This window comes from Python bivittatus, unplaced genomic scaffold, assembly GCF_059951505.1.
Source record: "Python bivittatus isolate LINGU-HERP-01145 unplaced genomic scaffold, Pbiv_v1 ctg000480_np1212, whole genome shotgun sequence".
Lineage (NCBI taxonomy): Eukaryota > Metazoa > Chordata > Lepidosauria > Squamata > Pythonidae > Python > Python bivittatus.
The window spans coordinates 76,915,580-76,942,261 of record NW_028277075.1 but is presented as its reverse complement, the minus strand read 5'-3'; the positions used below and the strand labels follow the sequence as shown (position 1 = coordinate 76,942,261).

At 41.0% G+C, this 26,682-nt stretch overlaps 1 protein-coding gene and 1 long non-coding RNA gene across 10 annotated transcripts in view; both read right to left on the bottom strand.

Annotated features, from left to right (window-relative positions):
• The window catches only part of TNS1 (tensin 1), a 325,093-nt gene that overhangs the window by 298,002 nt on the left and 409 nt on the right, over positions 1 to 26,682 (bottom strand). The window lies entirely within an intron of this gene.
• Positions 1,297 to 26,662, bottom strand: LOC148215053 (uncharacterized). 2 transcript variants are annotated; one of them, XR_015797167.1, is made up of 3 exons: positions 26,514 to 26,662; positions 4,258 to 6,067; positions 1,297 to 1,642 (listed from the first exon to the last, which is right to left on the bottom strand). It is a non-coding gene; the product is annotated as an uncharacterized LOC148215053 (long non-coding RNA). The 2 variants fall into 2 exon arrangements; XR_015797168.1 differs by having other exon boundaries at positions 4,258 to 4,375.

Sequence of the window (26,682 nt, the reverse complement as noted above, 5' to 3'; positions counted from 1 at the left end):
GTGTATGAAAAGTTATGCGAAGCATGACTCTGCCATTCAAAATGGTAGCTTTGGGTCCTACTTATGTCACCTGAATGTACATACATTAAGCCCATGGCTACTGATCGGGGCTACAAAAATCTGAGCAAACTCTAGCTGGCACCAAAGAAATTCCTGTATCTCTTTGGTGCCATTTAGTGGTTGTCCAGATTTCTGAAGTCCAGATCTGGCAGCCTGAATTAAACCAGATTTTTTAAAAACCTACAATTATTGAACATGCCTTAGTACCCTGATATTCATGTAATGATATTCATGTAATGAATATCTCAATCTATAAAGGTCGATTCATTCACTGTACTAAGTGAAAACCAAAAAAGGCAAATGATGTTTACTGTCCTTGTTTAGCAATCACAACTGGGACCAGCAACTTGGTCATTAAGTGAAGTGGTCACTAAATGAACCTGTCCTGCTTCAGGCTGCAGTCACACACACACACACAGTTGCTATAGAGATTAGCACTTTACTTCAAGGCTGAAGAGATAAGCATCCAGCGAAGAATGTAAACAAAATAGGACCTTGCCTGGAGAGTTTGTTTTTAATAGGGGTACGCAGAAAAAGAGTCCAAATCCAATCCAGGGTTCAGAAAGCCAGGTCAGGGTTGTCAGCCAGTCCAAAGGTCAAAGGTTCAAGGTTTCTTACACAAACAGAATCCACACACAAGCATCATGCAAGAGCCAGAGATCAGATGTTTCTAGCAAAGGCAGCATGGGTCAGAAATTAGGCTGCAGCCATCTTAAATCAGGCTACAGAGATCTGTCACTAATCAAGAGACTTACTTCCTTGTTTGGCAAGAAGCCTCAAAGACCTATATTGCTCTGCTCTTTGCTCTACTCACCGGGTGTGGGGACTGGGAGGCCTGACATCATCCTCATCTGTCTATTCCAGTTGTTCAGGTGGTGCCTGTGTTTGATCAGCCTCATGTGATTCTTGGGTTAGCGTCTCCTGAGGCTGACATTCTCTGCTTATCTGGGTGATGATTGCTGGTGAGGAGATGTTCTGGTCTTTTGTTTCCCTTTCTATTGTCTCTTTTGAATAATGTGTAGATGTTGCTTATTTCTGTGTGCCTGTTGATGGCTGCCTTGTCTGAATACCAAGCTTCCAAGAATTCCCTCGCATTTTTGGATTTAGCTTGGTCTAAGATGCTGACAGTTTCCCAGTTGAAACTATGGTTAAGTCTGTCCATGTGTTGTGAGATTAAGGAGTTTTCATCATGACTTCTGACTGCTAGTTGGTGTTCATGGATGTGCTCTGCATGGATAAGCAGAGATTAACACCAAGATTATCACCAAGCATACAATCAAGCAGTAAACAGGGACTACTGGAGGGGGAAAAAAACAAAACAAAACCCCCACCCCCACTGGCAAGGCAGGCCACAGCACATAAATAGAGAGCAAACCCCATCCCATTCTAGCACTGAAGATGTTACCTAGCCGGGTAACGAAATGTTTGCAAGAAAACAACCAAGCTCAGAGAACCCCAAGGACTCCACAGTTCAACCCTGAGCTACACGTATTCTCTTCTATTGGTATTGCTTTAATTTGTCTCTGTTCTTTTTGAAAGGTGGTGTCCGAAACTTAGTGCATTATTCCAAGTGGGATCTGACCTAGGCAGAAAAGAGTAGAAAAATTACTTCCCATTATTTGGACCCTGTGCTCCTGTTAATACATCCCAAAATAGTATGTGCCTTTTTAGCAGCAGCATTATACTGCTGGTTCACATTTAACTGGCAGTCAGAAGGACATCTAGATCTACATGTTCTACTCCCAACCAAGCCAGATTCCCCCATCCTATACTTGTGTGTAACATTTTTCCTACTCTGATGTAGAACTTTGTATTTCTTTCTGTTAATTTCTATCCTATTGATTTGAGTCCACTGCTCAAGCCTGTCTAGATCTCTGTGAATCTTTACTCTACCCTTCCCAGTTTTGTGTCATCTGCAAACTTTGTAACTTCACTCACCTTCCTTTAAAAAAAAATGATAAAAATGTTAAACAGTTTCAGGGGCCAAAATGCAGCCTGTTGCACTCCATTCAACACTTCAAGCTGAAATGGAGACATTAGCAAGCACTCTTTTGGTACATTCTTCAGCCAGTTGTGAGTCCACCTAACAGGAGTATTTCTAGTTCATATTTTACCATTTTATGAAAGAAACTATAATGAGGGACTCTGTCCACTTCTTGTACATACCCCTTTTTCTCTTTAGCATTTTGAAGAGCTCTGCCTGTATCCATACTAGTCTCTTTAGATTTCTCCCATAGTAACAATGGATGCACCATTAGAAGACCTGAAAGGCCAGGATGGGGGCAGATCATCCTGGAGAAAATCTATTTAAGTCAGTGTTTCTCAACCTTGGCAGCTTGAAGATGTGTGGACTTCAACTCCCAGAATTCCTCAGCCAGCCTTGCTGGCTGGGGAATTCTGGGAGTTGAAGTCCACACATCTTCAAGTTGCCAAGGTTGAGAAACACCGAGCTAAGTGATCACTAAGAGTTCACATTGTCTCAATGGCACACAATCAATCAATCAATCAATCAATCAATCAATCAATCAGGAACTGTTTGCAAATGCACCTTCAGTATCTCATTTGAAGGATTTCCCATCATTCTTGGATACTTCTGTCTTTCAGGATTTCAAGCCGTTGGTTCTCATCCAACAGTTCCTCTTTGGAAATACCCTCTTCGCCAATTACCAAAGTTTGGTGTAGTTAAACAACTCTGCAAGATCTAGTGGCACCATGATAAGATACCAGATGTCTCAGTTAAGGCAATGGGAAAAAACATCAGCTGAGGACCATTGTGTATCTCCTACTGTATAACAGTCCTAAGAAGTTACTCTGGCATCAGCAGTAAATCCTCTCACTCAGCCAGGGTAAGGGAGAGCTCAGTGGGTCAGGACCATTCAGATTTTGAGCCCCTAACATTCACATGTCTGCTAACCCTTTCTGTGCGTCTTCTGTATGATCACACAACCAAAGGCCTGATTGATGTACTGGAAACCTCTCCTCCTTGGTATTATGCATGCAGACTCAACATGCAACAAACTTAATAGACAGAAGTGTCAATAAAATCTACCAGAGAGGAAAGAAAACGTGTTTCTGTGGTTTGAAATAGGACAGTTCAGAAGGAATTTGGCCTCAGTGCCAAGAAACCAAGAACTTTGCTTACTATGTACTAAAATAAAACAGTAGCAGTAACTGTTGAGAGAATAACGATAACAACAATAATAGAAGTGCTTAGCTAATAGTGTTTTTGACAGAGCAGAGTCACGGCTTAAGCCTGGCCGCACCTCCAGAACACTTGGCTAATTACTCTGCCAGGCACTTTAATCAGGAAAGTGCCATTGAGGCCTCACACAGCCATTGCTCAAGAATTCTCCAGCAAGCTCCCCCCTTCCTCATCAGCCCTGGCCCATTTGCTTTATTATCTCCAGAGAATGCAGGCCCAACTAATTTAATTTTGCACTCTGACCAAGGACACACAGCGGTCCTCTAGCTTCAGTGGGGCGGGGGGAAGCGGGGAGGAGCTTCTTTAAACTGATACCCATCTTGCTTATCCCCAGGGCTGCTGTGTAAGGCATTCAGAGCTGAGCTCCCCCCTTCACTAAATAGAGAATTGAACGTGTCTGTTATAGCTGAGCAAAGAAATGTTATTTAGGTTCATCCCAAGGAAGAGGTCCACAGAGCAGAATCCTATTATGGGGTGAGACAGGATGTGATTTTAGGAAGTACTAGAAACATGTCCTCTCCTTTGCTTTTTAGCCCTGACTTACTGACATTACTAACAGATCTCCAAATAACATAAATGTAGCTGGGTCTATCTGTCATCTGAATTTCTTATTATGCCAAGGGCATTGAGGGAAATTACTAGTCATGTCAAGAGTACTGTAGGAAATTTAAATATCCTGGTTTACTAGGATTTTCTTTGGAATGAGGGCAAGGAATGAATCTGTGGTGGGCCCACGTGGGGCATTGTGGCCAGGTAGGCAAAGAACACAATGGCATTTTTTTCTTTCTAGAGCAGGAATGGGGGATCTTTGACCTTCCAGAAGTTCTGGATCACAACTCTCAGCAGTTTGCCCAATATGGCCTATGATCAGGAATGCTGGAAACTCTAGATCAGCAATTCTGGAGAGTCATAGATTCTTGGTCCCTAGTGCAGAACCTCACTGTGTACCAATTTTGTCTTAACTATTCACACGTTTTATTTCCCACAGCTCTTACCTAGTACTGCAAGCAGAAGAACAGCACAATGAAAACACTTGAGATAGCCCTTCCTTACTTTCCCAGTTTCGTTTTGTTAGAGTTGACACCCACTTGATGGGACATAATCAGTTTGCTACTGGATGTGTAAAAGAAAGAAAGATAAGTTGTTGCATATTTAGTTCTATATCCTGAGAAACATAAATTTAGAGTGGAAGTGACAGGAAAAGTAGGTTGGAATCCACTGTTAGATTTCTGAATGTTTTGCTATAAATCAGCAAGGGATTCTGATTTCTAGTGGCTTAATAGTAACATCAGAAGAAACTTTAAAAATAATTCATGGCTTCTGAAATGATTTCAGTCTGATGGAATAAAAGGAAGGAATGTATTTTTGAAATAATGCTGGAGCCAGAAAAGTGCCTGGCTGAGTACATTCGCAAAGAAACTAATACTGTATATGTTTTGAATTTCCGCATTTCATCAAAACATGGTTTGTTTTGACAGTAGTGGCTGAATAGGCCATAGTAATCTGGTTCACATGTAACTCTAAACTGTAAATGCTGTGTTACCAACAGAAATGAAGGGAATCACACATCATATGAAGCCAAAATCAAACAAAGTGTGTAATGGCTTAATCCACTATTATAATTATGCGAGTTCATTCCCTGGCTCAGATCAATAATGGAGGTTCTAGTACGCAGTCAAAGTAGACCTTACAAGCCTTACTATCACTGGTGAAAAGCCAAATCAGCTGGTCACTGAGATGATGGGGCCGAGAACATCAGGAAACACCAGCTGATATCACATGCTACATGCTTGTGACATCACAGTCATATGTTGTCTTTGTTTTAAATACATGTCACCAAAACCTCAGCATTAAGTCTGTTTCACCAATTCCTTATACCTCTTTGTTACCTCTAAGTTACATTGGGGGCAGGTGGATTTTCCTCTCACAACTGTGTGAGCCCGTAGCAAAGCTGGGGAGGCGATTTACTGTATTGTCTTCTTGTCATCTCTTTCTTCCCACCCTTCTTCTCACCCTAAGGAGTTGGGACAGCTTGCTGTTGCAGAGGTTTGATCTGACCCTGTATTGGTTGTCTCTTTCTATCTTACCTTAAACTAATCAAAATTGTTGCAGTTCTAACTGAACTGGAAATTGACTAGAAGCAAAAGTTTTTTATTTCTTTGCGACAAGAAAGAAGAGAAAGACACAAGCTAGTCTGAGACTTATGTATGTCGTGTCAGACCATAGTTTAGGGCAAAGATGTACAACTTCTTCTAGGCTAAAGACTACCCTTGAGCTTTTAATGGCATGCAGAGGCCATGGTCTGAAAAGTAGGCAGATCCAGGAAAATAAAGAAGGAAGTGGGTGTACCTGCACGCACACACACACACATTTTCCCCTATTATATTAAAGTAGTGGAAACTCCCTGTTGTGTAGGTGAGGGGCAAAATAATGTTTGCTTTATAATATGCCCAATGGTTACAACATCCTGCCTTTTCTAATCATGGATCTGCATAGTACTTTGAGCTATATTGGCAATATTTAATCATTAGTAATGATATTAATCATTAAATATTAGTAGTATTTAACCATTAGTATCTGCATGACAGGAAGTCTTTCAAATATAAAATGGGGTAAATTAAATCAAACCTCAGCAGTGATGTCTTCATTTTTAATCCCATTGCTATTGCTATTGCTACACATACAGCATCTCCTCTTGTGCTTCCATAGCTTCTCAGGTTTGAACCCATTGCCCTGGGTGCTTAGGGAATAGCGTGTCCTAATCCTTCACTTTAGATTATCATCATTCTCATTTGGATTCAGGGCCTGACAAAGCAGAAAAACAGTTTTGCAGATGAGATGTCAGGCTGGCTGTTGGCAACAGTTCCAAGAGCTTTTCTGACTGGGCACCCAACAATTTTGTAATTTAAGTAATTAACTCACCCAGTGATCTAAGAAGCAAAGACTTAATCATAAGGAAGGCCTGGGGAAGTCACGGTTGGAAAGAAAGTTCAGGATGGCTATGCAGCTTTCATATTTCAGTGATACGATGGAACACAAAAGGATGAGAGGGATGTTACATTTTCCCACTGAGATTTTAATTTGGGGAAATCTAATGTCACTATGAGGTTTGCACAAGAGAGGTGAACACTTTAAGCAGGAATGCAAAGGGATAATTGGAGTACAGATAATCCCCAGGTTAAGAAAGCCCGGTTTAAGGACGACCCATAGTTACGAACGGGGCCTACTGTAGCAAAATTCAAGTTAAATACACAATGGTTCAAGTTCATTACACAATGCTACTTATATAGTATTATACCATAATGCCATTCCGGCTTACATACAAATTCGACTTAAGGACAGACCTTGGAACGGAACTCGTTCTTAAATTGGGGACTGCCTGTATTTAAGCAACCTCGAGAATTCTGAGTTCTGAATTCACAAAACCTGTTTCACTTTTGTTATGAAGCAGAGGAGATCTTTGTCAATGTTATACCTAAATTCCAAAACGTATTTCTTTATGCAATGGAATACACAGCAAAGAAGCTGAAAATGTACCTATCCAGTTCTGTAACTCCTGTTGGCAGTGCATTCCCAACTGCACTTTTGCTCCTAATAAGCCCTGTAGAAGAGAAAAGTCATTAACCCCCTTCCCTAGAACTTAGCCACTAGAACAACCTGGGTAAGAAGATAGGAAATGCCAGTGATGGTCAGCCCTGCTGCATCTGCTGGTTCTGATATCCCGAATGAATGTACAAGCTGTGTTTGAGGAGGGACCCACCTAAAACTGAGAGGAGACAGTATGCTTCCTCTGGCCATCTCCCTTTTCCTGTGCAGCAATCTGGTATAAGTCCATATATCACTCCAAGCCATAATGGATGGTTTTGGCTTAACACAATGTGCCAACTTAGTGTTGAAGTTGGTAAATCACAGTTTATAACTTAGTATGAGATCTGAGCCCAGCCATTGTTACTTGCATGCAGCTTCCATTCACATTTATAGCATTCACATTTATAACCTTGCTTTTTTTTCAAGATGTCTTTTTATAGGAAGTCTTTCCAACAGAATCCATTTATTGTGCAGGAACGAATTCTCATTATCATTTATAGTGCTTGGGCTACATTTTTTTTTTCTTTCAGTGCTGAACATCTTTTTCAGGGAATTCTTGAATACTGTAAGCTACAACTTATAAGGTTCACATACTCTTAAGCTATACACCAAACCATAACATATCGTTCTAACCTTGGGCTTATCTGTGAATACCAGAAGGCCTGTAGACACCAACCCTGCTATCTATCAGACTCTTTGCTCCATTCTGCTTTTGAAATTGTTTTATTTTAAGCAGAGTCAAAAAGGAAACTGGCATATGGCCCCCACCCTCCCGACTTTCCAGAAAGAACTGAAAACCTGGCTCTGCTGACTCACATGCAGCGAGAAGAGATATAACCAACCCTGGAGTGGCTGGCGCCTTGAAGATGCTCCCCAAGCCTAATAATTTTTATTCACCATCAATATCTTAGAAGATATTTATTATTTGTAGGAATATTGTTATACTGTATTTTAATTAATATTTATTCTTTTACAGTGAAACGCCCAGATTTGCTTTCAGTGAGATAGACAATGACAAATGTGAAATATAAATAAATAAACAAAATATTGCAAGGCAAAAAATTATCATTATTTTTAAGGATGCCCTTGGATTCTATGTAGAAAATAAAAACATTGAGTAGCTGGAGTCTACCTATCTAGAAAAATAAATAAGTAACTGGTAATAAGTATCATGAATGGCAAGAAGCAAGTTCAGCAAGTTGCTTTCCTATAAATGGGTGTTTCATGAGTGTTCATTTCCATTGGAGTAGGCATTTGTGAATGATTACTCTCCTATGACAACCATTTTCTTGAGCAATAAAAAATGGTCTCAAAATGTCCAATAAACCCGCTTGTCCAAAATGACTGGGGACACCTACACTAATTCATAACCAAACCAACCACATTTAGCTTAATGTATGAAGCCATCTGATTTTTCTATGTGTGAAGTGACTACTTTTAAGTAGTACATCTCTTCACCATGCACATGTACCATGTTACAAACTTTTAAAGAAATCTTTTTGGTATCTTTCAGAGTAAGGCCCCAGAGGGAATTTTGCAGATGCAATTTGTCATTTCAAATGAGAAAAGTGTGTGTTTTCTGGGGGGTTTTTTCCCCCATAAAGTTTCAAGATGCTGTTCTGCACCTGAAAACTCTCCAAAAATTATATTATATGGATCCTTTCCCTCTTCACCATCTGTTACATGTGGTCAAGAAATTACATAATCATGATGGGAAAAAGGGATTCATCTTGAAAGATTGCCCAAAGGCTGAATGTTTTGAGCAATGGCTTGGAATATGTAAATCATATCTAATTTGTGCCTTACGGAGGTGCAAGAATGGTTATGTTCACTATCTAAGCAACCACTAGAGGGCAGCAGTAGCCTCCCTATTGGTAAGGTGCAGCTTTCTATTCAAGCATTTGTTCTCTCTTTCTTTTATCTCAAGTCCTATGTCAACTTATTTTCTTTTCCTACAAAAAGAAACTCATTTAAAGTAGTATGGGTAAAAAACAGACGCGTGCCATATCTTTTGCCCTGTTCACCCAACTACCTTTGAGAAAGCCCCCTTATAAGTGCAACATCATTTTAAAAGAAATCGCAAAAGAAAATGGCAGAATGCAAAGCTTTTGCTAAAATGACTGATAAGCAGTCCAAAGTCCATCTAGATCCAGAGTTCTTTCTCAAGCAGTGATAGAAGATCAAACAATCCCAGCAGCAGCTGCAGGAATAATTAGAGGCTACTGGGACGGGGGGAGATGATCCCCCAAAGCCTTTAGTAAGAGGCTTACTACCATGGAGAACAACTCCAGGAGCCTGATTAAGGGATACCACACGGCCCAAGGCTAAAACATCTGGGGCACCCTGCCTTGGTTGTTAGGGAACAGACATCTGGGGATTGGGAGTCCTTTCCTTTCGTTATCATGGCTTGCAACTTCTTTCCCCAGATCTGTCCAAATGTGGTAAGACCGCAAGTCAGCAGATTCTCAGCCAGCAGGGCCACTGACTGGCATTCTAGATCAGTGTTTCTCAACCTTGTCAACTTTAAGATATGTAGACTTCAACTCCCAGCCATGGCTGGCTGGGGAATTCTGGGAGTTGAAGTCCACACATCTTAAAGTTGACAAGGTTGAGAAACACTGGTCTAGAGACTAGATTAGCTGATCCAGCTAGGAGTTTGGGAAAGATTGGCATAAAAACATAAAGAGCAGCAATTGGAATGGTTTTAGCAGGGGCAACAAAACCAAGAAAAGTGGAGTTGACATGTTTCATCATTAGCTTTCCCACCACAAGATTTCATACACAGTGCTTCAGCAGTGCCATTAAAATGACTGTCACTATTAATTTTTTATTTATTCAGTAAACTTAAGTTCTATCATTAGAGAAACAGTTGGGACAGAAATATTTTAAACCTATCTATAAGTTCAATAAGCTTAATAGAATCCTATAAATTTTAGTAAACAGAATGACCATCTCATAAGCTGGATTCATACAACATGCTAAGCCAAAATCAAACCACAATTATGTCTTAGTGCAGTGTGTGAACTGAGCCATTAGTTTCACAGCTGTGTTTTGAAACTGAGGGACTTTAGGGCTACACAGAACTTCAAGACAGTTCTACAGTATAGCATCTTTTGGAGTCATCCAACCATCATTGCACCAATAGTAATAAGTACAAACTTCATTTCAACAATAGCCAGGTGATGCTGTGAAGAAGCTGTAAGTTGGTAGTACAGAAAAGACCTTAGGGTGTACCATTGGCCACTGTGCCATGTACACTATCAAAAGTGTTTATCCATCTTTACTGAAAGATATCAAAACCTCATCAGCTTTCTGAAAGGCCATGGCATGTAAGCATTGTTTATACAGTTTAAGTATATTGCTGAGCTTCAAATTAATTTTAAAGCTGGATACTGAAGTGTTTGACATCCATGGTGATGTAAGAGAGTGGGGATGCTTCCAGATAAAATTAAATATTGTACTTTCCCTCATTTGTAGCAGCGTTTTGCAGAAGAGACCTGCCAATATCATATTCTATTTGCAACCCTCCCATATTTTCTCATCTTGTCTTCTGTCAGTGTTTCTTGCCTAAGAAAACCCATTGAGGAAGAAGATAGCTCCACATCCCTTTTGATAGATCATACTAGAAGTCCTCTGTCTGGAAACACTTGGTAACATCTCTTCTCTGTCAGCTCCATGATGGTACATATCAACCAAGAGCACCAAAAGTGACAGGAGAGCCAGGTTGATGGGAACATCTTAAGAGGATTGCAAGTTCCAAGCGATCAAGGACAGTACAGGATCATCATTATATGTCCCCTCTGTTATTTATCACTGTGCAATTGTCAGCGTATGTTCCCTTATAATCTATTTGTATAAAATGGAAGTAGATTCTTACTACTCATTTCTGAAGATTAGACAATGTGGTATAGTTTAGTCTGGCAACAGCAAAGTTCTTATCCTTACTGGTTCCCTCAAGAAGAAAAAACACTTTTTTTCTCCCTTCCTCAATTCCCACATATAAAATAGATGTGAGAATGAAACAGAAAAGAATTTCAGCTGAAACCGTTCCAGAACAAAAATATACACATAAAACCTCTCTAAAGACTGTGACATGAAGTGTGAAAAGGAGAGATGTGTTGGCAGGGTAAACTGAGCTCTTTCTCCAAAAGCATTGTGAGGCTTTTTATCTCTTCCCTGGAGGACCACCAGACAGTAGGGAGGTGGAAGGGAACACTGGCTTTATCAGAGTCAAGGTGCTGTTGACAGGAAACAGCAAGCCTTTTTCTATGAAATGACTGGACTTTCCACAGCAAGGACGCCATTTTCATGTGAAACAGTTAGCTTCCTGCTCTGGCCTCCCCGATGTCCTGGACTACAGCTCCCATCTCCCAATGTCAGCTATGCGGCCTGGAGTAATGGAAGTTGTAGATCCAGTTTGGGAAATACTGGCATACAGTTACAAACCCAGCTATCAGCACATGCTCAGATCACACTGTAAAAGGCAAATGGATTTGAGGTCAGGGCTGGTTTTGCTGTGCAGGGGTGAGGAAACTGCAACCACAAATGTCACTGAATTACAGTGATGATTAAGTCAGTTCTGGAAAGCCACAGACTCCTCACCCCTGCAAGGAGGAGAGGAAAACTGCTTTCTAGGGGGAAAACAAGTATTGTTGTCTAAAGCAGAATAGGTGCCATTTGCAGATCAAGTCAAATCAAATGTATTGTTACCATCCAAGATAAGTAATATGGGAGCCCAGGGGTTCATTTAGTCCCCCCCCCCCCCAATGATGCTCTGCAAGTCATCAAAAAACCTGGCTGTTCTCCCAGGCCATAGGATATGGTATTTGTGGAGCGTGGTTGACTGTTATTTAGTTTGCCTGGTCACCTAGATTCTTCTTTCTTCTTTTCCTGTTTAAAGTATAAGCCACCCTGAGTCATTCTGAAGTCAAGCGACTTCTAAATCTACTAAATAAACAAACAAATTGGCTATACAAATGTCCATATTTATGTATGTATTTATTTATTACATTTATATGCCACCAGACCTTGTGACTTGTGGCAGGTAATGACAGTGATAAGGAACAACAATTAGAATGTTCCCTGTAAAATATAAATCAATCAAGGAATTAATATCATAAACACGTCTATCTTAAAGAGCACAAGTGTGCAACACAGAAGTTCTGAGATTTTAACAGCTGCTGGACGGACTTTCAATGAGCAGTTTTCTCTGGTGTGCAGATGTCAGGATTGGGAAATGCTGCAGTTTGCATTCCTTCCTGCCCTGCAGCTGCTAAGGCTCGGAGTGTTTGTTGTGGAAGGAAGTGGCGACACAGTTATTACACAACCCAAAGTTTTTGTTCCTTCTCTTCCATCAATAAATCTCTCAGATACCCTGATGTTAATCTGACAAATCCTAGCGGAATTGCTTTGTCGGGATCCATTTGAAAGCCGAGAGGGAGGAGCAGCCAATCACCTGTAAATATTGCAAGAGAGATAGGCAGGGTTGAACAATGGGATTGGAAGAGAGTAGGTCACCTCTAGGGCCTGGGAACGGAAGAAAATGCCTGCCTTCCCAAACAGGCCTCCGATTCAGGCTACCCTGATCCCTTTTAGCCCTGGGCTTGTCATTGCTTCTCCCTCTACAGAGCAAGAGGGAAGCAGGCAGACCTGTTTGTCTCATTCTTGGATGGTGTCCAGCAGAAAGAGCCCCATTCAGAAAGAACTGGGAGCAAAACCACAAGAAGGCGCAACCCTGGGAATGGGCAGAACAAGAGCTCTTGGCCAGGACAGAAAGGAGTCCATCAGCAACAGGAGATAAGGCGATAAGGAGAGGAACAAGAACAACTGGATATCTATCTGGGGGATCAGAATGGCCCTTTTAATAACACGATGACTTGCTTAGAATTAAGGAATGTATCAGGAACATCATGGAAGGGCTTTGCCAAAGCAGGGGGGGAGGGGGGCAGAGTGCAAGAATTAAAGCCGAGGAAAAGAGCCAAAAGGAAGCCCTTGCATCCAGGGGCATGACAGGCCCTACCAGTGCTTGCTACCTTTTCGTGGTCAAGACTCTTGTACTTTAATACTTGGCCTGGCAGGCTGAAATTTAATGTGTGTTCTTTCTGGTCTTAAAATTAAACAGATGGTCAGTGCTTAACTTGTCACATTTCTGTCTGTCAGAATGGGGTGAAATTCTCAAAAGCAAAGTAGATAGCTACTTAGACCTCAATTATCGATGCCAAGTGTACTTGGCTGCCAAGTGTGGGAGACTATTCTCAAAATATTTATGTTATTTAGTTAAGATCTTCTATATCCAGGCGGCAAAGACCCAGATGACTACTACATGACCTCAGAGCATAAACGTTTTCTGAATCTCTTTGCTGGGAGCTTTTGGTCATCCAAAAGATTTGTGCAGCCTTGATATGATATGCTCATTTAATTCTAACAAGAGGCATATAATCTGGAATTAAGTGATATTTTGGAAAGATTTCTGCTGTTCTACTGTTTGCACAAAGGACATGATGTTCATGGGCCACTCAGGTGTTAATCCATGCTGACTGAGCCAGATGTGTTTTTTTCATTCTCATATTGGATAAATTCCAACTGAAAGGCTGTCCTTGTAAATAAGGCACATGTGCAATTTCCTTCAGTGAAATCCTGTTCAATCCATTATGACCAGCATTTTCATCTCAGGTACAAATTATTTAAAAAGAAAAAAACTCTTTTGTAAGTTTTCCAGCAGGATCCAAAAAATTGCTCACAATAATAATGTCGCTGAATTTTATGTACAGACCAGGAATTTCCTTCATAATTCCCTTTGTTAATGCATCTATAATGTACTAATCTGAAGGACAAAATGTTCTTGAGAAATAAATCAACTACATGTTATAGTTCTGACCAACAGACCAGATGAGAATTAGCCTAGCCTTTAAATCTGATGTTCAGAAATAAGGGCTAAAGATCAGCATGTAAAATCACTTTCTGTGAAGATCTGCATGCATCAGTCTACTGTTAAAAGCATAGTTGCATTGGCCAACCTAAAAATGGGTAGCCCTAAATGCAACTTGAAGTGTCTTTTTTGTTTTGTAAGATTTGACTGATGTGAGGATGATTCATTAGCCAAATATAATTTCTCACTCTTTAGCATACTTATCATAAAACTGAACATGAATTCACTGAGGCCATTTCTTTATAGCTCATAACTATAGCTACCTGGATGTTGAGAAATAGCCCTTATTCTTTTGGAGCAAAGGGATCTGGGATCTGTCTAAGTAGTTCATGCATCCATCTCAGTACTTTCTATTATTAGTGATATTAACCAAAATGTAGAACAAGCGAGTTGATTAGAAATTGAAAAGTGCTGGTAAGGAATAACGGCTGGTGATTTAAAGAAAAGGCCTGCCTCTATTTTTATTACAAAGTTGTGATCAGAATGTAGAAAGCTTCCCTACAGAAAGTCTGGCCATTGGACCAACTTGCAATATTTCTCTGCCCCTTCCTGAAGATACAGGAGAGAACCCTTAAGGATGGAATCATTAAGTTATGACTATCCCCCAATGAAGAAACTTTAAAATCCTTTCCTGGCCTGTAGCAGTAATAATTCTTGAACAGATCAAAAGTGTCCTCAACACATCCCTCTAAAATAGGTCTATCGGTATAACTTCCACACTTTGGACTGGAGAAAACTGAAACAAAAGATTGACTGGCCCAAGTCTACCTTGTAGGCATATAAGTAGTTAGGATGCATCATTCCTGTCAAACACATACATCCCACCCCATCAAGAACTTCCATTTGGATACCACATGATTTACCTGTAATTCAGGTGAAAAAAATGTCCAGATCTGTGATATCTTGGGCTTGGAAATGCTAACCAAATATGGTTGGAAGTCTCAGTAAATAAGTTGTGAAATTTTCTAGGAATTTGTTGAATGGTCCAGATGCACAAGATCCTGGAAAGCCTGATGAAATTAGTGTATAGACAATTTGTCCAATAGCACTGTGACAGATTCTGTAGCTGGAAATATTCCAGTACAGGTGTGCAGAAGAAAAATGATTTCTATTACTAAAAACATGATTTGTCCTTGTAATTCCTGGGATCATTTCCTGAGGCAGGATTTCTGGCATAAAAATTCTGGGTGGGCATCCTTGTGATGTCAGGGCCATAAATCATCTGCAGTCTTGAAGAAATGACACATACGAGTTTCACTGAAGATGTATGCTTCTATTACTTATTATGAGAGCACAGTTATGTCCCCACATAATTGAAGAGATGAAGCAAGGGTCCCCTACTTCATAACTCATATTTGCTGTTATCCTAATTCTTCTTATTACTGAACTCACTCTTATTAAATAAGTATTTCTGCTTAAGAAGGTCTTCCCTGCAAGTCCAAAGAGAACTAAAGAGCCCTATAGAAAGAAATGTTGCAAAGTTTTTCTGCAATAGTTGCAATTCTTAAAGTGTTGCCTCTTCTGAGAAAGCCTAATTAGGAAAGGTATACAGAAGGAGGTCTCATTACAAGAGAGTGTTCCTGTATTGGGTGTGCTTGTTTCAACACATTTATTTTCTGAAACTAAGTTCTGGAAAATGCCTGCTGAAGAACAGCCATTACTAGCTTGCAAAGGGCCACTTGCAAGAAGATTGTGCTTGCAAGACCATTGTGCTCCTCTATGGTCTTCTCCAAAATGTCCAACACACCTTGGATTCCATTGGGACACCTGCACAGAACATAAATCTTTCTCTTTGGAATTTCAATAGCACATTCTTTCGTCCACTGTGTCACAGATGCATAGGAATATGTGCAAGATGGATGATGTAAATGAAGTAAATGGAGACTGGTAAGAAACTAAAGAGTAGCTGAAATCCCCCCACAATTCTTTTACTTCTTCCAGCCCTATTTTTCCTCCAAATCTAGTATTGTCTATTCTAACTCAAAGTCAGGCCATTCCAAAGTATTTTGCTGCCCGAAGCAAAAGACATGATACTGTAACACGTAAATTCCTGTCTCTACTTCCATGCACCAGCCCCAGCTGAAGGACTGCTGAACAGAATATACAGCTTGGGTTCAGAGTTATATATTGAAACACAGAGAAGAATCTTCATTTCAAACAGGTTCTATTTTACCATTTGGAAATGGAGAAAATAAGTAATTTTATTAATGAAAAGAACATACAAAGGTGTGCAATCTCTGAAGATCAGATGGAAGAAAATGCTGCAAACGGACACCACTCTATGGAAAATTCCTGACAGAGTCATAGCCATCTTCAAACACAGTGTAAAAACATCAAAAAGATGTCTACCTTAGATGCATATATTTGGAAGTAGCAATGCGCTACTTTTGCAGGGAAAACTTGCTTGTTCCACCACCTTCTCAGGTACAGAGCACTTTATTTTCTAAGAGTTTCTTCAGTAAAGAGATGCTCCTGGGGTTTCTAATGCTACCCTAATTCTTCCATGAGCCTTCCTAGCGAACCCTGGCCAAAGTCACTTCCATTGTCTGGTTGCTAGGTGGCTCAGAGGAGTTTGGGGTGGCTTACTTTCTGGTGCTGCTGCCCTGGGCATCCATCCATCCATCCATCCATCCATCCATCCATCCATCCATCCATCCATCCATTTGATGTATATGACTGCCCATCTCATGTGAAGCAATTCCGGGCAGCTAACACAATAAAAATATCAAGTTTAATAGTGACAGTAGTGGCAATGGCAGCAGCAGCTGACATCCTGGATTTCTCCCAATTATTCATTTTGGTAGCAGTTCTCAAACATTTTGGTCTCAGGACCCCTTTACATTCTTAAAAAATGATTGAGGACCCCAAAGTGCTTTGGTTTATGTGGATTATATCTATTGATATTAGAACAAACAAAATTTACTTATTTGACTTCACGGACCCCTGAAAGTTGATAATGAAGCTCAAGCTCAGATACTTTGGTCACCTCATGCGAAGAGAGGACTCTGGAAAAGACCCTGATGCTGGGAAAGATTGAAGGCAAAAGGAGAAGAGGACAGCAGAGGATGAGATGGTTAGATAGCATCACTGAAGCAATGAGCATGAAACTGAGCAAACTCAGGGAGGTAGTGAAGGACAGGAAGGCCTGGTGCGATAGGGTTCATGGGGTCACGAAGAGTCGGACATGACTTAACGACTGAACAACAGCAACAACAACAACCCCTGAAAGAGTCTTGGGGATCCTCAGGGATCCCCAGACTGCACTTTGAGAACCAATGCATTATGGAGTAACTATTTTAGAAAGCTTAGTAAAATTGAGTCCCCTAGGATTGTGGGGGGAGGAGGATGCTGTCCTTTTAAAAAAATGTACAGTTGAAAATACATGACAAATCAAGATCATGCAAGCTATAAGTTGGAGTGGATAGATAGACTAGTTCAGGAGGCAGATGATCTATGTTTAACCATATTCATTGGGTCAGTTCGAGATGAAAAGTCCCACAAACTTTGCTTTCATGGAAAATGGGAATAGGAATGGAAATATGCAATTCCCTTTATTTCTGAAGTCACAGAAGAAGGAGAAAGCCATAGCAAGTTTCAGCTGTGAAATGCAGCAGGCTTGGCTACAAGCCAACTCTCTTATCAATAGCAGCTTATTTAAGACAAAAAAGGAAGAAATCATCTTGATTTACATCATTTTTCATCATGGCTAACATGCTTGGTGCAAGGAGGAAATGCTGACTAGTGAAACAGCAGACTGGAGCTTGAAGCCTCAAGAGGGCAAGCTAAGTCTGAATTACAGAAATAATTGAAATAGCTTTAGAGGCAGTCCCCAGTTTAAGAACAAGTTTCATTCCCAAGGTCTGTCCTTAAGTTGAATTTGTATGTAATCTGGAACAGTATTATTGTATAATACTGTATAAGTAGTATTGTGTAATGAACTCAAGCCACTGTGTATTTAATTTGAATAACTCTGTATTTAACTTGAATTTTGCTACAGTAGGCTCCATTCTTAGCTATGGGTCATCCTTAAACCAGATGTTCTTAACTCAGGGACTCCCTGTACTCCTCTGAATACTCTTTCAGCCATGAAGCACTAGAATGGGACATGCTTATATTAAAAAATGTAGGCTGATACGGGGTTGTATAGTATTCCTTTGCATTTTGGGTGGATCTGGGAGGAACCATTATCAGAATGTTTGCATATTATTCCAGAAAGCCAGATTTTTCTAAATTGATACAGTAACTAAGTAGCTGGGGATGATGGGAATAAGGAAAGTCTTGCAAAATGTTGATATATGCATTCAGTATAAGGGTTGATTTTGTTGATTACCATTTCCTTGGATACATTATTTTGGCAATTATTTTGCTAAGCTTTATTGTACTTTTTTACAATGCTCAGATTTGTACATTGCCAGACAGGAGGAATCCAAACAAGGTCACCAAACTCACAAAGGAATAAGCATATTTGAATCTACATTATTTTTCAAGGCTTTAGTACAATTTAGTTTATGTTAAACAATTCATAAGATCTATTTTTCTGTTCATTGACATTACACAGGGCAGGAAATCCCCCCAACCCATCACTTGCGGTACTTAGGTCAGGGTTTTATGCATTCATATATATCAGGTCACACCTGATGGGAGGACAGGAATGTGCAGAAAATGTCAAGAAGGCCCATTACTGAAGAATCCACCCACTGTTGTCCCATCTGTAATGCCACCTTTTTCCAACCTGGTTAGTGTTGACTACCTGTGTAGCTGCTAGGAGTTGAAAAGGACTTGATGGCATATAATCAATCAATCAGTCAATCAATCAATCACACCCAGAATCTCCCAGCTAGCCATACGAGGCCCTGAACCCCATGACTGCTGCCCCCAAAGTCCCTCAGGATCATGCTGTTAATATTTAGTGTCAAAATGCAAATTTTTGGAAGCATAATTGGGGGTGGGGGCTCTGCTAGGGTTAACTTTAAATCTACCACTTTAGGGCAAAGCTGAAATAGCCTAACAGTAAAATGGGGCTACCGATCAACTGATCCCCACTGACTTCTGAACAAAACACAGAAGAATCTGAAAGTTGGCATTTGTTGCCTATGTAAAGAAAAGGAAAGGAGAAAGAATTTCTAAATGAAAGTACTCCTTGCGACACAGCTCCCATTATTGCTTTGTGTTTGTTTTTCCAAACATCATTCAGACACAATAAAGCATATGGGGATGGGCAGAGAACGGAGCCAAGTTAATGATGGACAGAATCTTGCAACTGGCATGCCCTATTCTTGCTGCAGCAGATTGGTGGATTGGTGGATGTTCTACCTGCCAACTAGGGACACGCAAAAGAAAGAGGACAGCAGAACTGGAGGGCCCAATCATTTGCTTTGTCTATCATAGGACAAAACTATATTGGCTGTGAGTTAGAATAGAGGCAGGATAGCATCAGCAGTAGCAATAGCAGTAGCAAACACATTGGTATAGTTATCTGCTGACTCAAGGATAGGTGGGTAGCATTTTAAATCAGATGTGGGTATAAGGCCTATGCACATACCTCTGAGAGGTAAACTTGACTATGTGAACAACACCTATGCAAGCATGCTGCACAGCAAAGCAGATTCCCAAATTATTATTAGGCGTTAGTGGGCCACTACAAGTAGTCCTTGACTTACAACCACAATTGGGACCGGAACTTCCATCACTAAGCAATGCGGCCAGTCATGCCTGATTTTATTACCTATTTTGCCATAGTCGTTAAATAAATCACACAGTCATTAAACGAATCTGGCTTCCCCCATTGACTTTGCTTGTCAGAAGCCCACTGGGAAGGTCACAAATGGCGATCACGTGACCCCGGGACACTGCAGCCATCGTAGATACATGCCAGTTGCCAAGCGCCTGAATTCTGATCACATCACTGCGGGGACACTGCAGTGGTCATAAGTGCAAGGATAGGTCATAAGTCACTTTTTTAGCACTGTCATAACTTTGAATGGTTGTTAAATGAATAGTTGTAAGTCAAGGACTACCTGTACAGTGTAATGATTTGGTAGGGTCAGGACAGTGGCAGTGTCCTCCAGTGTAATAGCAAAAGAATCTCTTCATTTTCTTCTTGTTGAAGCTTAACAAGGGGAACAAAAATCACATGGGAAATCTGTGGCAGAACCAAGAATTAAATCCAAAGCACCATCACAATGAATTTTTAATCTGAATGCTTTCTTATTAATTTGACAGTGCAACTGGGCTGTCATTCAGAGTTCCTTATCCTTTGTTTTTCCATTGGGTTTAAAGCCTGGGTCATCATGTGTTGACACAGCTTTATTTTTTCCACCTCCAGATTTAAGAAAGATAAAAGGTATCATAAAGGCCAATGGAAACATCAGGTCCCCCCGGCTGCTTCTCAGGAGGCTCTTTTTTTTTTTTAATGGATGTGTCTACACTGCCAGCGCTCCACATTAGAGAAGCTGCGGTGAAAGCAGCTGAGCCACTGTCGCTGGGCCACAGGTGCAGCACTGCAGGGCGAGGGAGCCGAGCCTTCATGCTACAAGGCAAAGGCTGCACAGAATGAGTGCAAGTAGATGCTCTTGCTCTGCAGTGGTGGTCCTTGTGTCTGCTTGATGCATATACTCAGAAGCTACCAAAGTGGGAAATCAGTCTACAGATAGGAAGAGACTGTGGGCACCCGATGCTGCTAACCATGGACACTTTCACGCGTGAAGGAGAGAAGACTCTATAACACACTCTCACCACCATACCATCTCTCTCTCTCTCTCTCTCTTTTTTTCTTATGACAGTGGAACATAGAGCCACATTGATCTTCACTGAGCAACTGAAAACAAAATAAAATTAATAACAGATTTTAAAAATGGTGCAGGCAAAGTAATGCTGATCCCTGCCCATCTGAGATCTGTTGTAGAAGACAGAACCTTGGAGGGGGAATTATTAATTGGTCACTATAAGCAGACTGACATAGACAGTAGTTAATCCTCTATGGTTAATCCTCCGGTTAAAATATGAGGCCACACCCCTAATGGGAGATTTCTGTCACCTTAATACTTTGTCTCTCATTTTGATTCTCCTGTCTAAATCAAAACTTTACCAAGTACTCAAGTGATTTGGAGATAGACAAGAAAGTACTTACATGGCTGCACAGTATGGAACAAGATTTCTAGCACAGAATCCAGGCTATTAAACATGATCCTGAGATTTAGCTTTTATAATAAAGACTTAGCTCTTACGATGAAAAAAACTACAGGTTTTTAGTTTTCAGGAGTGCTAATGTAGTTCTGCCCAAAGCTTCAAACCTGAGAATCTTCTGCAAAACGAAGTCTCCCACTCCAATCCCTCACATTGTTCCAGAAGGATACCACAATCTCTGGTATTGAAAGCCACTGAGAGGTCAAAGAGGACAAGACGGCTACACTCTCCCAATCCTGGTCTCTTCTTGAGTCATCCGCAAGCATGACCAATACAGTTTCCATACAGTACGCTGGCTTGGAACCTGACTACCAAAGGTTCAAATAATCCACTTCCTCTAGAGCTCTCTGGAGTTGTAGGACTGCCAATTTTTCTACCACATCCCCTAACAAGGGAAGGTTTGAGACAGGTCTAAAATTGTCCAAATCTTTTGGATCAAATGAGGGTTTCTTAAGCAAATGAACCATAGTCTCTTTTAAAAGTGATGGGAACATCCTGTTACTCAAAGAAGCATTGATTACTGTCAGAATCCAACCTTCTGTTGCCTCATAGGAAGTATTAACAAACTATAAGGGGCAAGGATCCAAACAGGAAGTAGACCTATCCACTTCCTCAGGACTTACAGGTTCAAAGTGGCCCCAGATCATGTCACAAAGTGAAGTTCCAGTTATCACCATTGGCACTGCTCAGCTGCAGCTCAATTCCTCTCAAGTCTGAATGGTTTCATCAGCTAAATGCCATGAAAATGCTTCACAGCAACCCTTGGCAGTCATCTTTCCCCAAAAGAGAACATATTCTTTTAAAGAGTGCTGCTGGGCAGCATTCAGCTGATGAAATCATATTCCATCATCAGTATAGGACATTATCAAACAGAAAAGAAAGAAGAACTATCTGAAATTGGGTAATCAGATCAACTGGACAGAAATTAAGAAAGCTGACATCGTGTTTTTTGGCTTTAAGACATCTTCTGAAAAGAAACTTTTCCTGAGTTAGGTTTTGTTTTATCCCACAGGCCCAATATTGGAGACACAGCAGTTCTGGGACACCAATCATTCCTCTATACATCTTTCTTTCTCTTCTTTCTCACCCCTCCCTTGAGTGAAGGGGGATCCTAATGATTTCTACAGCAACCGAATGGGATGTCTCTGAGCAAAAGGAAAGTCAGGCTGAGATTAATCAGAAAGCAGTGAAATTAATCTCATAACAAACCAATGATGCCTCAGGGAAAAATGTGGCCAGCCTATGTGCAGACAGACAAATCAACATCTTTACTAGGATGTCAAGTGCTTAATGCTAAATCAAGAGACTGGGAAGTGAGGTAGAATAAGTAGAAATCAAGGTTGCCCCAGAAATATGCCATCTGGTGCCAGAACTGTGGCACCATATGACTTCTTGATACTTTAATTGTGTGGACAGGCCAAGGATGTTTCTTGGCAAGGGGAGAAGGCACTCTGCACAGATTCAAAGGTTAACTTGGCATTAAACACAGAATCAGCTTTGAAGTTCAAAGCAGATTCTTGGCCTGGTACAAATTAAGGTTATCTCTTTCCCATTCTGTTCTTTCCTGGCCCAGAATAAATATCCAAGGTTGTTCTTGAGCATAGTGCTCTTGGTAGGAAGGAGAGTTCTATCAGTTAATGCTTTCAGCCCCAATATAAATATCTTGGCTAATCTGGTTGAACACAAAAGCTCCCTTATAATTTGAAAAGAGATTGTTCTTGTGCCAAAGAGAAGAAATTCCACTCAGGCAGGAAGAATCTTGTTTCTCAAAAGAACAGAATACTCTCATAACCAGACAAGACACCAGAACTATTATTTCTTTATTAGAATGATTGAGATCCTGCCTTTCAGGATACACAATCTGTAAGTGTATGGCTTGTAAGTGTCTCCATACAAGCACTCTCACACTATCAACAGTTTATCAACATTGAGCAAGTCTTCAGGATCCTTTCTATGGGGCAGTTCTTGAAATGTATATAGTAGGTACAAAAAAGTAATTGCACACTAGGTAGACAAGTAAAGAGTTAAATATCCCATACATCTACTGAGACCACTCAGGCTAATAGCATAATTGCAGGAAATTAGCCCACCTGCATTATGCCACCCAGAGGAAACATTCCTTGATTTCTGCTTACTGTTTATTGGGAAAAATCATATAGAAACAACTTAAGGGAACAACAGATTGTAAATTGGCACAAAAGATGCCACTTCATGCTTGCTTTTGAAGATTAAGCACAGCAATGTGAAACAATTCAGAATTAATTGAAAGGGATTTTTTGGGTCAAGCTTGGGCATCTAAAGCCAGCCATTTTCCCCTATTCTTCTGGAGAAGAGCCCAAGACCAGCCGTGGAAGAATTGGCAGAGACAACGCAGTAAGCTGGGCCAATAGTACAGGGTCTTTTCATAGAACCACAAGCACTTGTGTTATATTGGACCTTATAGGAGTGAGCCATCTAGCTCAGTATTGTTGGCATGGGCTGGTAGTAGCTGTCCAGCATTTCAGGTAGACATTTTGTTTCATCTGCACCTGGGAAAACCAGGGCTTGAACTTGAAACCTTTGGCATGCAACAGATGAGACCAACTATTGAGCTATACATTAAGAGGTTCTGCAGGACAGGCTTAGGGCATGCTGGTGGCACTCTAGTTATGGAGTGAGTTTCTTTAGACAGGTTAGCATGTTGGTCAGCAAATCATAGGGATGAAATTTTGGAAATGTCTGTATTTGCTCTACGTATCTGAGAGGGCAGCAGGCCAATTGCCTGTAGGTTTCCATTTGCACACAGAGAAATACTACATATTATGTGGTGATAAGCAAAGTGATGAATGTAGAGAATCATATTTGTCTGCTAGTGACTCAGAGGCTGTTTCCCTAGGTGACCATATTCCCTGACACTCCCCCACTACCATGGATGTGATGGCTTAATCAGGAGAAAGGACAAGGTAGCAGGAGGCCGCCAAGGATCTTCTCATCGAATGTTTTCCCTGATCCTACCAAAAAGAACCCCACGCCTTTCATTTTCTGTGCACTCCTGAAGGACATTCTACAACACCCCTTAACATATATGAAGTTCATATGTGAGTGAGTGTGTGTGTGTGTGTGTGTGTATTCCTCTAGATTCTCAATGAAATAAGGATCTCCCACACACTCCTACACAACTCTCCAAACCAGCAGTCCCTCTCTTTAGCTTCATAGAACAAATAGCTCTCCATAGGATCTCCACAACTCTACACAGGATTAAGCTAAAAGCCTCATAGATACTTTACGAACATTTCAGCGGGTTCAGCAGCTGCTCCCTTTGTAGGTTTTATTTATCTTGGCTTTATCCCAATGTTCTTCAGGGCTGCATACCTAAACAAAGGCCATTTTATTCTCAAACAGCCTTGCGAGATAGGTTTTTTTAAAAGCAGAGAAAGACAACTAGCCCAAAGCACCTGGTTTTGAATCCAGACCTCCCCAACTAAAGGCGATATGTACTTGATGACATTTAGTCAAGGAAAAAGTACTTCTTTGAAAGGTGTATTACAACAAATTGCCCTCACTTCAGCGGTGCTGGCCTCTACCTACACAGGAGTCCTTTTAACAGTGATATGGACAAAACTTGTGTGCAAGGTGAAGTATTCTGAGGCAGATTTTAAGGCACAGAGTTAGTTCGTTCCCTACCATATGGCCGCTATCCATTGGATCTCTCATCGTTGTCTGGCATAAATTGATAGGGCACCCAAGAACACAGGAAAATCAAAATCTTAATTTTAATTTTACACTCTGCCAGATTGCATGGGGCGATAAGAGTTGCCATCCATCCTGGGGTGGCTGGTGTCCTGATGACACTCCTTGAGCTGTTCACCAATTCCATCATATATTATTTATTTAAGACTGTTTTTATATTGTGTTTTAATTGATTTTATCTCTTCTGTAACCACCCAGAGTCGCTTTTTAACAAGATGGGTGGTGGCAAATTTGATATATAAATAAATATTAATAAACACTTTAAAAATCTCCTGGGATCTGTCTTTCCCAATAGTTGCAAGGAAGCTATCTTTCACAGTAGCCTGTTTATCAGACAGATGGCTCAACTGAGGAATGCCCATACACTTCTAAGAAAAGTCATTAGAGAGATGCCCTGGTTTAAAAATCATCACTAGATGTTCCGGCCAATTATAACTGATGACTATACAATGGGTACGATGAGGCAACTTAAACTTTGCATTCTTTCACATAAGGATGAATTCTTTTGTTTGGAGAAGAGATTGGGCCACCATTTCACCTTTGAAGTTCTGAAATAAGAGTCTCTGCCTACTGCTGGACTCTCCTGTGTTCCACATGTTTCCCAGCAGTATAAGTACGTAAGGCATAACCACGCTCCCCTATTGTGCTTTATTCACATATCCAATTCTTGGTAGCTCACCCCCATTTCCCCCCTTAAATCCCTTTTTTATTCTGGACTCTTGCTTCTTCCTAAATGCCAATTATCTAAGGAGAGGAACGATGATTGTGACTGAAAGAGCTGGAGACTGGTAGTCACACAAAGGAAGGGACTTAATTCAACCTCCCTAACACTGTCAGAAACATCTGTCATGAGTGTCTATATGGCAGCCTCTCTGAACCTGCTCCCTCTGGAGGGATGGGCCACAATGTCCACCATTCCTAGCCAAATGAGCCATTACATGGCTCCATCTGTGGAGGGCCAGTCAGTGAAAGCTGACTTAGACACAGGGCAGTGGGGATTGCATAGCTGATTACAAGCCATCCTTCTTCATATATTTATTTAAATGTTCACTCTAGTTTTTCAATGATATTGAAGACAGTGTACCAAAAAAATGGCACAATCCCCCTTATTTTTAATTATTCAAACAAAACAAGATGAACTGAAGCAGAACTGATTGGAAGGAACAGCTCCTTGGTGGCAGACTGAAAAATAAAAGTCTTGAACTGTCTTTAAAAAGTGAAATAAGAGGGGGGCCGAAAGAGGTATTCCAAAATGTCCCAGGTTGATCAAAGTTATGTAAACTATGAAATAACCCCAAATTTAGAATACAGTGGAGAAACTTGCTCACAATTATACTTCAATTCTTTCCAGACTTCAGATAAATGCTTTCTATGTCTGACCATCCATTTTTATTCATTTAAACATGTAGCACTGATAAGCTTGTCACTGTGTTACAGAAAGTAAAGACTGCTGTAGTTCACAGGGACACTTCTCAAATAGCCAACAGAAGTTTTTCCCCCAACTCGAATTACCTTGCCTGCCACTAGCAACGAGAGGGAGGGATGTGCAGTGAGGGCGCGCTGCCAATGAAGCCCCAGGGCCACGTGCCAAACAAATAGATGGTACGGGAGAAGGAGGCTTATGATGACCCAATGCGAGTGATTCCTGTCTCTCCCTTCTTTTACTTTCTTTTTTCCTCCGGACGTGGGAAACTGCCCCCCACCCCCCACCCACACACACACACACTTCTCTTTCAGTCCTGCTACTACTATCATCCCTTTCCTCCGTACTCCCTGCACTACCTAGGACAATTCTGCTCTTGCTCCTCGCTAGGGACTTACAGCCTTTTAGAGCATCATCGAACTGACCGCTGTGCCGAGGTAACAATAGGAAGCCGGGCTTAAGATCGCCACCTCCGAGAGGAAATCTCGGGCCTCTTTCCAGGCTGGGCAGTTTCGCTTCCCGCTCAGTTTCCTCGCGGCGGCGGCGGCGGCGGCGGCGGCGCCCTCC